Source organism: Cydia splendana, chromosome 22 (genome assembly GCF_910591565.1).
Source record: "Cydia splendana chromosome 22, ilCydSple1.2, whole genome shotgun sequence".
NCBI classification, from domain to species: Eukaryota; Metazoa; Arthropoda; class Insecta; order Lepidoptera; family Tortricidae; genus Cydia; species Cydia splendana.
The window spans coordinates 4,966,124-4,978,619 of record NC_085981.1 but is presented as its reverse complement, the minus strand read 5'-3'; the positions used below and the strand labels follow the sequence as shown (position 1 = coordinate 4,978,619).

Sequence of the window (12,496 nt, the reverse complement as noted above, 5' to 3'; positions counted from 1 at the left end):
ACAAGTTTAATTTTTTTCCGGTAAATCTGTTTTGATCGCCCGCAAATGACCTATCTTTCTTGAATCAGGTTGGTCTACTGACGTTGTCCTGCAAGTGGCATCGTAAGGACCCGATTCTGAGTATTTTTTTTAGCCGTCGACTTAGGAGCGTAAGTTGAGTTATTCAGATTTTCAAGTTTTAATTTTTTCCAGCAAATCTGTTTCGAACGCCCACAATTGACCTATCTGTCTTGAATCAGTATGGTTTGCTGATATTGTCCTGCAAGTGGCATCGTAAGGACCCGATTCTGAGTATTTTTGTCAGCCGTCGACTTAGGAGCGTAAGTTGAGTTATTCAGATTTTCAAGTTTTAATTTTTTCCGGCAAATCTGTTTTGAACGCCCGCAAAGGACCTATCTATCTTGAATCAGTATAGTCTGCTGACATTGTCCTGCAAGTGGCATCGTAAGGATCCGATTCTAAGTATTTTTTTCAGCCGTCGACCTAGGAGCATAATTTGGGTAATTCAGAATTACAAGTTTAATTTTTTTCCGGTAAATCTGTTTTGATCGCCCGCAAATGACCTATCTATCTTGAATCAGGTTGGCCTACTGACGTTGTCCTGCAAGTGGCATCGTAAGGACCCGATTCTGAGTATTTTTTTTAGCCGTCGACTTAGGAGCGTAAGTTGAGTTATTCAGATTTTCAAGTTTTAATTTTTTCCAGCAAATCTGTTTCGAACGCCCACAATTGACCTATCTGTCTTGAATCAGTATGGTTTGCTGATATTGTCCTGCAAGTGGCATCGTAAGGACCCGATTCTGATTATTTTTGTCAGCCGTCGACTTAGGAGCGTAAGTTGAGTTATTCAGATTTTCAAGTTTTAATTTTTTCCGGCAAATCTGTTTTGAACGCCCGCAAAGGACCTATCTATCTTGAATCAGTATAGTCTGCTGACATTGTCCTGCAAGTGGCATCGTAAGGATCCGATTCTAAGTATTTTTTTCAGCCGTCGACCTAGGAGCATAATTTGGGTAATTCAGAATTACAAGTTTAATTTTTTTCCGGTAAATCTGTTTTGATCGCCCGCAAATGACCTATCTATCTTGAATCAGGTTGGTCTACTGACGTTGTCCTGCAAGTGGCATCGTAAGGACCCGATTCTGAGTATTTTTTTTAGCCGTCGACTTAGGAGCGTAAGTTGAGTTATTCAGATTTTCAAGTTTTAATTTTTTCCAGCAAATCTGTTTCGAACGCCCACAATTGACCTATCTGTCTTGAATCAGTATGGTTTGCTGATATTGTCCTGCAAGTGGCATCGTAATGACCCGATTCTGTGTAGTTTTTTCAGCCGTCGACTTAGTAGCATAATTTGAGTAATTCAGATTTTCAAGTTTTATTTTTTTCTGGTAAATCTGTTTCGAACGCCCGCAAATGACCTATCTGTCTTGAATCAGTATAGTCTGCTGACGTTGTCTTGCAAGTAGCATCGTAAGGAACCGATTGTGAATATTTTTTTCAGCCGTCGACTTAGGATCGTAAGTTGAGTTATCAGATTTTCAAGTTTTACTTTTTTCCGGCAAATCTGTTTCGAACGCCCGCAAATGACCTATCTGTCTTGAATCAGTATGGTCTGCTGACATTGTCCTGCAAGTGGCATCGTAAGGACCCGATTCTAAGTATTTTTTTCAGCCGTCGACCTAGGAGCATAATTTGAGTAATTCAGAATTTCAAGTTTTATTTTTTTCCGGTAAATCTGTTTTGATTGCCCGCAAATGACCTATCTATCTTGAATCAGGTTGGTTTACTGACGTTGTCCTGCAAGTGGCATCGTAAGGACCCGATTCTGGGTATTTTTTTCAGCCGTCGACTTAGGAGCGTAAGTTGAGTTATTCAGATTTTCATGTTTTAATTTTTTCCGGCACATCTGTTTTGAACGCCCGCAAATGACCTATCTATCTTGAATTGGTAAAGTCTGCTGACATTGTTCTGCAAGTGGCATCGTAAGGACCCGATTCTGAGTATTTTTTTCAGCCGTCGACTTAGGAGCGTAAGTTGAGTTATTCAGATTTTCAAGTTTTAATTTTTTCCGGCAAATCTGTTTCGAACGCCCGCAAATGACCTATGTGTCTTGAATCAGTATGGTCTGCTGACGTTGTCCTGCAAGTGGCATCGTAAGGACCCGATTCTGAGTATTTTTTTCAGCCGTCGACTTAGGAGCGTAAGTTGAGTTATTCAGATTTTCAAGTTTTAATTTTTTCCGGCAAATCTGTTTTGAACGCCCGCAAAGGACCTATCTATCTTGAATCAGTATAGTCTGCTGACGTTGTCCTGCAAGTAACATCGTAAGGACCCGATTCTGAGTATTTTTTTCAGCCGTCAACCTAGGAGCATAATTTGAGTAATTCAGAGTTTCAAGTTTTATTTTTTTCCGGTAAATCTGTTTTGATCGCCCGCAAATGACCTATCTATCTTGAATCAGGTCGGTCTACTGACGTTGTCCTGCAAGTGGCATCGTAAGGACCCGATTCTGAGTATTTTTTTCAGCGTTCGACTTAGGAGCTTAAGTGGAGTAATCCAGATTTTCAAGTTTTAATTTTTTCCGGCAAATCTGTTTCGAACGCCCGCAAATGACCTATCTATCTTGAATCAGTATGGTCTGCTGAGATTGTCCTGCAAGTGGCATCGTAAGGACCCGATTCTGAGTATTTTTTTCAGCCGTCGACTTAGGAGCGTAAGTTGAGTTATTCAGATTTTCATGTTTTAATTTTTTCCGGCAAATCTGTTTTGAACGCCCGCAAATGACCTATCTATCTTGAATCAGGTTGGTCTACTGACGTTGTCCTGCAAGTGGCATCGTAAGGACCCGATTCTGACTATTTTTGCAGCCGTCGACTTAGGAGCGTAAGTTGAGTTATTTAGATTTTCAAGTTTTAATTTTTTCCAGCAAATCTGTTTCGAACGCCCGCAAATGACCTATCTATCTTGAATCAGTATAGTCTGCTGACGTTGTCCTGCAAGTGGCATCGTAAGGACCCGATTCTGAGTATTTTTTTCAGCCGTCGACTTAGGCACATTACATGCCTCGGCTGGCCCATATATATGAATTTTTCGATTTTATTTTTTTATGGCAAATCTAATGAGATCCTAACGATTTTAATGCCTGAACAAACGTGAACTAACGTCGCTCGATGAGTTCACATGGTTAGTTTGGCTGATTTCGGGGTGGGGTGGCTAGCGTGAAGACAGCCACCCCACTTTGAAAAAATAAAAAAAAAATGAAGGAATCGGGTCCTAACGATTTAAATGCCTGAACAAACGTGAACTAACGAATGTCTTGCTATCTAGACCAATAAAAATTACAAAAAGTGATTTGGGGTGGCGAGCGTGAAGACAGCCACCCCCATAGTATAAAAAAATATAAAACGACGGATATCTCTTATTATGTTTTGAACGCCCGCAAGGCACTATAATTTATCGCTTAAATATCGTCCATATAAGTTTATTCAAGCTAAAGAATCGTTAGTATCCGCGTCGATTGCTTGCTAGACCACATTACTTGGCTCCGCTGTCCCATATATATGAATTTTTCGATTTTATTTTTTTATGGCAAATCTAATGAGATCCTAACGATTTTAATGCCTGAACAAACGTGAACTAACGTCGCTCGATGACTTCACATGGTTAGTTTGGCTGATTTCGGGGTGGGGTGGCTAGCGTGAAGACAGCCACCCCACTTTGAAAAAATAAAAAAAAATGAAGGAATCGGGTCCTAACGATTTTAATGCCTGAACAAACGTGAACTAACGAATATCTTGCTATCTAGATCAAAAAAAATTACAAAAAGTGGTTTGGGGTGGCTAGCGTGAAGACAGCCACCCCCTTTTGTTTTTAAAAAAAAATGATGTTAGAATCGGGTCCTTACGATTTTACCTACTGAACAAACGTGAACTAACGATGAACAAACGATATAGCTATGCCATTTGCGGGCAAACGATATGGGGTGGTCAACTTCACGAGCATACCCGCTGACACATTCAAGTGCACCCATAAAAATTATAAATAAAGAAAATTGCTGTATTTTATTTAACCATTCCAGGAATGAATTGAATTACAAATAGTTCTCTCACTGCAATGGCGGAACGTGACCGGAACGACAATGCGTTTTAACTTTAACAGTTCACTTTTTACAAGTCTTAATGTTTTTCAAGTAGGTAAGAATACTTTGTAATTAAATCATGCAAAGTGTAGATTTCAGCCTCTATCTTATGCTGCCTTCCCACTGAGGCGAAGATGATCGGAGATGAGAGCAACCGTGCGGGAATCCAACCAATAAATGGCTTGTCTTTTCCGCTCCTCTAATGCTATTGCTATGCTAATTAATGCTATTGGTTGACTCTCGCTCTCGCATGTCTCCTCTCATCTCCACCTTGGAAAGGCAGCTTTACTCCCAGCTATTACCAACCACCAAGGGTCCCTTCGGGACATCCCGGCGTCAAACCAATGGATACGATACAGGCCTCTTTTTCTCTAAATTCCATAAAAATCACAAAAAGAAAAATATAACACCGGGGATAATCCTAAACAAACATAGGTATTTAACGCATTTTTTAATATCACGCTATTTAAAGATCTTTTTTTATACAGAGCTTAATTTGCTTGTTTTTTTCCGAAATACGTATAAAGTGTCAAGTGGTCAAGTGTTAAGTTGTAAAATATGCAACACATTCTTATAGACACGTACAGTAAGCTACAAAGACTGGCCCCCCACCCTTCATAGAAACTTGTTTGCAAGGGGGTACAGTTATCTCTGCAGCTTACTGTATTCTCCATGACTCTCACGATTATTCTTGAAACTTGCACCACACGGCGCATGCGTGCTAATTATTGCCATTACGACCATGCCATGTGACAACAACGGACTCCATTGATAATTGGCTGTAACGACCAACTTCACTATAGAAGAGCTTTTATTTAAATTCAGATATTCTAACATAGGCAAACCAATTGGCACTCTTGTTCTATTCACGATTCACTGTGATAATGTCGAATACTTTTTTTTAAATCTTTATTGCACAATACATGAAGGTACAAATGGCGGACTTAATACCTTAAGGCATTCTCTACCAGTCAACCAATGGGTCAAACCAGAAAGATTAAGTAGGTGCAGTTGCAGTGTCTTTAAAGTAAATGAATTTGTAACCAAGACTATATAAGAATATAAATACTTTCGAGTCGTTCGAGTCTATATTATTCTCCCAATTCCCAAAGTCGTTTTTGTTATGTTCATATTTGGAACCTTCTTTTATTACATTAAAATTCAAAATTCTACTTGAATCTCTTTGAAAGGACATCGATACTTAGGTTATTCTTGCACCATACGCCGCAAATACTAATTATGGTCGTTACGTTACGACTTACGACCACCATGCCATGTCATGTGACAACAACGGCCATTGATAATTGGTTGTAATGACCATCTTCACTATAGAGGAGCTTGTGCTCAAATTTAATTGTTAAGCTCAATTTATTAATAATTATAAAACAAACAAGGCAGCCATACTGTTATTTGTATTGTGTCAAAGGTATATGAGTTAATAATAAAACAACGTTTGAATGTTCGGCTTTAGCATTTAAAAAAAGTTATCAATTTATGTACCTAGCTACTTAATTTTTTAATTAATTTTCTTACGGCCAATCAATTTCCGCTAAAGTTTAGTGATTAAGGGCCAGTTGCACCAACTATAATTGATGGACTGATCAATGGTTAGTCAGCAGTGAACTATGAAACTTTCAAAATTACTCCACTTTCCAAGTTATCCCAACACACCTTATCAGCTTATCACTCTATTAAATCAGTTACAATTTATGTTCTAAAGTGTCAAGTGTCAAATTAAAAAACAACAAAAAAGCTTAGGTTCCAAGCTAACAAACGACAGTGTCGGACGAACAAGCCACAGGCCCATTTGCCCAAACAAGTCCCAAACCATGTGTCATCAGTTTTATATTTATTTAAAAATCCAATGACAAAAGTACGAACTTTCCAAAGGACGGACGCCCTTGCAAAAAAAGTTGGCTTCGGATTTTACACATTTATCTCTACATCTCAATTTCTAATTATCATTCCATCCTCGACCTTACAGCCTACAACTTAAGAAACATTCTCAGTTTATGAACTGTTTTGTTTCTTTGCTTTTTTTCACAGATTTTGGATGCAGTGTCTGTCCGTCCGTATCTTTTCTAGGAAACCCTCATTACGCGAAGTTGATATATTACGATACGCATCAAGTAATTTGAAATCGTCTAATTAACTTGACTAATTTTACTGAAATAACTTTCAACGACTGAGCTAGGCTTTGAGATTCGAAATTCAAAAACGACTTTCGTTTCGTCCACCATTGCTCACTTGCTTAACCATTCTAAATTCTAATGTTTTTTTATTTATTTATTTAGGCTTTGGCTGCTAGGGTTTTCTTTATTAAACCATATTTTTTTTTTTTTTTCAAGATAACAGGCTAAGGCAACTGTTAAATGTGCAGCCATAACGAATAACGATTTTCAAATTGGAACTGGAAATGCGAATCTGAGTCTTCATGTTTGAAATTCGAACGAACTGGCTGGTTTTACAATTGAAGAAACGGGATAACATACCTAAGAGCCACATAAACGTTAAACAAGTTTCTGAAAGGGACTTTTGTTGCCAGTTACAACCAAATAGGTCTCGTGTTTTATGTTTTAGCGTTAAAACAACGTATTTATTGGCAAGTAATGTAACGGACACTGACATTGGCACTTAGTTTTTGTGCGATCGTTACTAGGTATCGCCATAAAAATAAATTGAACGCGCCTTTGCTGACCATTTGTGTTGGTACTAGTTTATTGTGTATCTAATGATATTGGACTTTTATTTAAATCGAGAAAATGTCGAGTATAGTGTTATAATTATTAGTCCGAGCAAGATATCACTGCTTTTTACTACTACATAGTTATGTATACAATATTTTCTTTACTTTATATTTTCCTTTAATTTTAGAAATGGTAGCAAAATCTGCAAAATTATGCATGGGGTTATAAAACAGGCACTATATGCTGTAAAATATTGAAGTTTGAAGTTAAAAATGAGTATTAACGGTGCTAATTGAGATTATTTCTATATTTTAATGAAAAAAAAAATCCTCACAATGAAGTTTAAAATAATTAAATAAGTATGTATAGGTAAATAATTATTACAAAAAGGCACATCACACATAAAAAAAGGTTCAAAAGGCAGGCTTTATGCCTCTACCAGTCAACCATAGGGCCACAAAAAAATGACAAGTTGGATGCAGTGAGAAGCGTTTAGAAATGTAGAACTTATAATTAAGTACAATTACAAACTTCTAGATTGTTTTTTCTAATGCTAAAAAAGGTATTAAGCTTGTTTGCCACCAACGTGGTATAAAAACGTAATAATGTGTAGTTTAAGTTTATTATTATGAGGCTGGGAACATGCGCGGGAGTCGAGAATTTTAATGCGCGCGTGCGAGGTGCGGCGCGGAATACTGAACGCGGTGAGGGGTTGGATAAAAGGATACTCATAGATATATTAAATAAATTTAGTTATCCTATTGATGTATTTTAATTATAATTGTTTTTCACATCAGAATGACTGCAGTGGTTTTATTTAAGGTATTTCCATTCTGAAATTCAATACAATCGTATCACTTAGGTACAGACAAGAGAAGCTTTAGTCATTGACTGTGATCATTAGTATATATATGAGAATCGAAAATGTTTTTGTAAGTAAAAAATACCTGTGTTAAGAGGCACCGCTCTTCCTTAGATGGTAATTGAACAACAATAGGTATATATATTTTTTTTAATTATTATAGTAATTAAAACCTCATGACAGTCATGACAAAGACGCATTTTTTGAATAAATAAACTAAAAATAATTACAATACCTAAATAGAGCTATTGTAAAATATCTCAAAAACCTACGCGTAACTATACACATTTATTTTATTAATTGGTTAAGTTAAAAGACTTTTATCGGCAGGTACACATAATTATCCCGTTTGGCCAAAAGGAAACAGATTACAATTCTAAATAAGTTATAAAATACCTAATTAGTACCAATAAGTACACCAGGAGCGTAGGAAATGTGATTAAATGAATAATTCAAGAGGGCGAGAATAAGACGATTGTTTCGATTCGGAGAAATCCGCCTTTGGCCTCCTTGCCCGTTTTGGGAATGCCGGTTTTTTTGTATTTATTTCATAGTTTGTTTTGAATGGCTATTTTAATAGTTTTCGTGCTGTGTTATCTGTGATTATAACCATGATACCCATCATTTCATTCTCACCAAATACATACCCATGTATACGTATAGAAAAAAAAATGTTTAATTTCTAGATTACGTAAAAAAATTTGTATACTCGTAGTTAATTATTTTATATAAACTACAAAAATTAAATGTTCTTTATTACTGTCCAATAAAATAAAAGACAATAGGTACGGAAAGCTTAGTAATAGAAAGATACAAATACAGCCTTATCGCTAAAGAGCGATGCCTTCTAGACTATCTTTATCCAGTTATTAACATATTCTATAAGTTTATAGACTTTCATTGTTTTACTGTGCAGGTAGTTGTCGGTAGGAATGTTATTCTTATCTATTACTAGCGACCCGCCCCAGCTTCGCACGGGTTAACAAATTATACACTTAAACCTTCCTCAAGAATCACTCTATTGATAGGTGAAAACCGCATGAAAATCCGTTCAGTAGTTTTTGAGTTTATCGCGAACAAACATACAAACACACAAACAGACAGACGCGGTGAGGGACTTTGCTTTATAAGGTGTAGTGATCTAGGGGCGCGTTAAAAAGGCAGCTAAGTACCTAGTACCTACTCGGAATTTCGAGTACCTATCTAATTAATTTGCAATACACGTAACATTAACAGTGAATCTTAAATCAAATAGGAACAAACGATTTGTAATGTAGGTATTTTATTTCAAATACCTACGTATAGGTATTTCGACGGTAGGAATTTGAGTAAAACATCCCAAAAACTCGAGTTTCGAACTGGTCACTCGTGACCCCGCTGTCGCGTTTTACTGCGCGCCATAAAAAAGGAAAAAGAAAAAAAGCGTGTTTTTCTTTTAAAAGGTTATAAATAATATTTCTTTTTGCTCGCGCCACGGTCAGTTTTGAGAAATGGGTTCGGTTACTGATTCAGTTGGATACAAGCATAGGGAGCATTTTTATGTTCGTACACCGATTCATTCATTAAAAAAAAAACATCTGATACAACTGATTGATCACAATGCCATTTTTCCCAACGCTGACGATTTGTTTAAATTTAAAAAGTTACGCACATTGTTTATGGTCGGTTGACAATACAAAAAACGTTCCATTCCACGTGTTAATGGCTAGTAATGGCTGCCAATTTAATTCCCAATGAAAATGTAACGTGTAATTTCTATATCAATAAAAAATGGTTTTAATATGGTCATCGTTTTTATTAAGCAGGTGCTCGAGCTTCATAGGGGTATTTGTTATTTATTAGGGATCTGTCGTAAAAAATATGGCATCACAATTACAGTTTCTGTCCCTTGACATAAGTATTTATAAAATTATTCTGGACATTAAGACTGAATAATTGTTAAAGCAAGTGTCCTTAAAAGTAGAATTTATGGGGGAAACGGCATTTTACAAGTGTTTGGTAGTTTATTCTGAGTAAACACTATCGAATTTGACCTCAAGCTATCCTACAGACTTTATAAGGCTATTATAATTAATGTGTTGTTAGATAAATACGGCTTTAATCCAGTTAATGGACACCTACTCTGTATCTTTAGGTATTTAAATAAAAGTAAACAAATAATTTGTACATTTTCGGGTAGTTATAACATTTATTGGTTTACCAACCAAATACAAAACCGTCTGGATCTGTCACTGAACGACCTGACTTTAACCTACATTATTTGATCATGTAATGTTTTCATCTACCCTCAACTGCCTTAAGGAGCCATTTGAGGGTAAATTTTGTTTACTTTTATTTATATACCTAAAGATACAGACTAATCTAAATGTTGGTCAAAAAAACTGAACATGTAAGCTTGCTTCAAACCATCTAAATTCTATCTAGCTGTATAGCTACCTGTACTTATTTCTATGTTTTTAAGCTTTAAATAGGTAAGATTACCAAGAAGGTAGTAAATTTTGTTTACTTTTATTTATATACCTAAAGATACAGACTAATCTAAATGTTGGTCAAAAAAACTGAACATGTAAGCTTGCTTCAAACCATCTAAATTCTATCTAGCTGTATAGCTACCTGTACTTATTTCTATGTTTTTAAGCTTTAAATAGGTAAGATTACCAAGAAGGTAACTACATAGGAATTTATACCTACCAACCCACATCGCAAGGCATTGGTAGAAATTTATACATAATGTAGTAGGTACCTATATGTAAGTTAGGTATCAATTAAAAGTGTATTCCACTTGTAAGAAATATAATGAGGTTTTCTACTGATTGGTTAAAAAAAACTTTAATCTGTAGGTAGCATTGACAGTAGGTACAAATAGCAAAAGAGTAGGTATGGTATAAATAACGTAATACCTAAAAGTTTTTGCCGCTTTTTCCGGTATAAAGTAACTAAACTGTATTGTATTATTGTGTTAGGTATTATGCTATATTACATTCAATATCAGTGGTCTAATCAGCATTCGTGGGTATTTATCAGATATTACGTTACGATATTGGCCTGCGTGTTTTTATTTTTATCTACCTACCTAAATAAGCGTGAAGGTATTTTAATGTGTAAAGAATTGTTATTTAAACACGTCACCCAATTTGAACTCTATGTTCAATCAATAACATGGTGTACTTTAAAAAAAAACTATAGTTTTGTTATTAATAATAATAAAACAACCGACGGTTTGACGAACGGGACTTGTTCTTTCTCTTGTCCTTTATGGAGCGTGTTACTTTGTTTATCTTTTCCTGAGCTTTATTAGTCTATTGTCTGTTTTTTTTCTGACAACGGCGTTCTCGTTACAGCCAGAGCGTCGGTATTCGAGTCATCTCAAACTTGGCTTGCCCATCGGGCTGTAAGCAAAGTTCACGGCGCCGTCACCGATAAGTATTAATTACATTATAAATTACTCGACATACTTCTAGAGGGCTGATAACACGACCGGCGGCGCCAAACGCACATAAAACTTAATAGAAACAACGGATGTAAAGTAGAAAACGTTCACACCTAGCGCACGCATTTATGTAAATACACAACGCTCGGATCGGATAAGACTGTCACCGTTTAAAAATACAAATAGACGTATAGTTTACTAGATTTTATAGCGAAATCGAGGGCCACTGACCCCTTTAACACTGATGGACCATAATTAATCAGTCTGGACATACCTAAACACATCGAGCATGGCTTCAAAACTCCAAAACACGTTTGAAAACACTTCACTGCACTACTCGGTTATCACACACTGTTGGCACTCGCGCACGTAATGTGGTACACTGGTCATTATTTTTGTTTACCGGCAGTTTTTGAGCTTGTTTGAATAACAGTGGACGAGCATGTTCGCCGGTCGCGAGTCTACTGCACACAACAATGGTCCGTCCCGCGCGCGAGAGCGCGCACACTGAGGCGGCCACTCACACAGAGGCGGGCGTGCACCGACGCGCGTATAAAAAACCGACGATTGGTATGCAGACGTTCGGTTTGAGCAGGTCCTCGGCTTGGCGCTGTTTTCGTCTGCGGTTCAGGGTTCCCGGTACGAAATTTGAGATTGCCACAAAATTGTACGCGCTTCGGATTTCGATCGGTAGTTCAAATAATTAATTATAATTTGTGATGCAAATAATTGGACGTGGGTTTCGTAGGTATTTAAAATAAAAGCTTTTATTTAACAAAATTATGATTAAAACGTTCATAATTCAAATGAACTTGGTGATTGCTGGTATCGGGAATTTAAATTGGATATTCCACAAAATACACCTATTAATTGGTGGTAGGGTTTGCACGACGGATCCGAAATGTATGGGAATATCCGCGGATCCGGATCCGGATCTGGATAATTTCATACATTTCGGATCCGGATTGCAAACCCTAATTGGTGGATTAAATTACGCTGCAGTAACTTATGAAATCTAAAATCAAGTCTAGGTGTTTTGAATAAAACAATATTAAAAAAAAACAAATCTGATTCCTCAATCTGTTTTTATTTCGTACTGGGTATTAGTACATGTAATATTTTAGTGTAACGTTTAGTTTGTAATTGTCTTACGGACGCTGACGACCGTCATAAGTTTACTTTTTAAGCAGAAGGACGGATGGTAATGGTACGAAAGTTTGTGCAAGTGCTTTAAACGCACTATGAACGCACACATGACACGACGTCACGTTAAAATTACCTTCTCTTTGTATATCTCGTTATAATTAAATATATTACATATATTCTATATTTTATATACAGTCAACAACCCTATTGGACTTTAACATTATTGTGTAACT

At 36.5% G+C, this 12,496-nt stretch overlaps 1 protein-coding gene across 2 annotated transcripts in view; it reads right to left on the bottom strand.

Moving 5' to 3' along the window:
* LOC134801470 (protein pangolin, isoforms A/H/I/S) overlaps nucleotides 1-11,967 on the bottom strand; it is a 234,364-nt gene extending 222,397 nt beyond the window's left edge. The window contains exon 1 of one of the 2 annotated variants that reach the window (XM_063774070.1): nucleotides 11,392-11,967. The gene's annotated coding sequence lies outside the window, so the exon portion shown is untranslated. The remainder of the gene's footprint in view (nucleotides 1-11,391) is intronic. The other variant, XM_063774069.1, reaches the window with a different exon arrangement.
* Nucleotides 11,968-12,496: the final 529 nt, after the last annotated feature.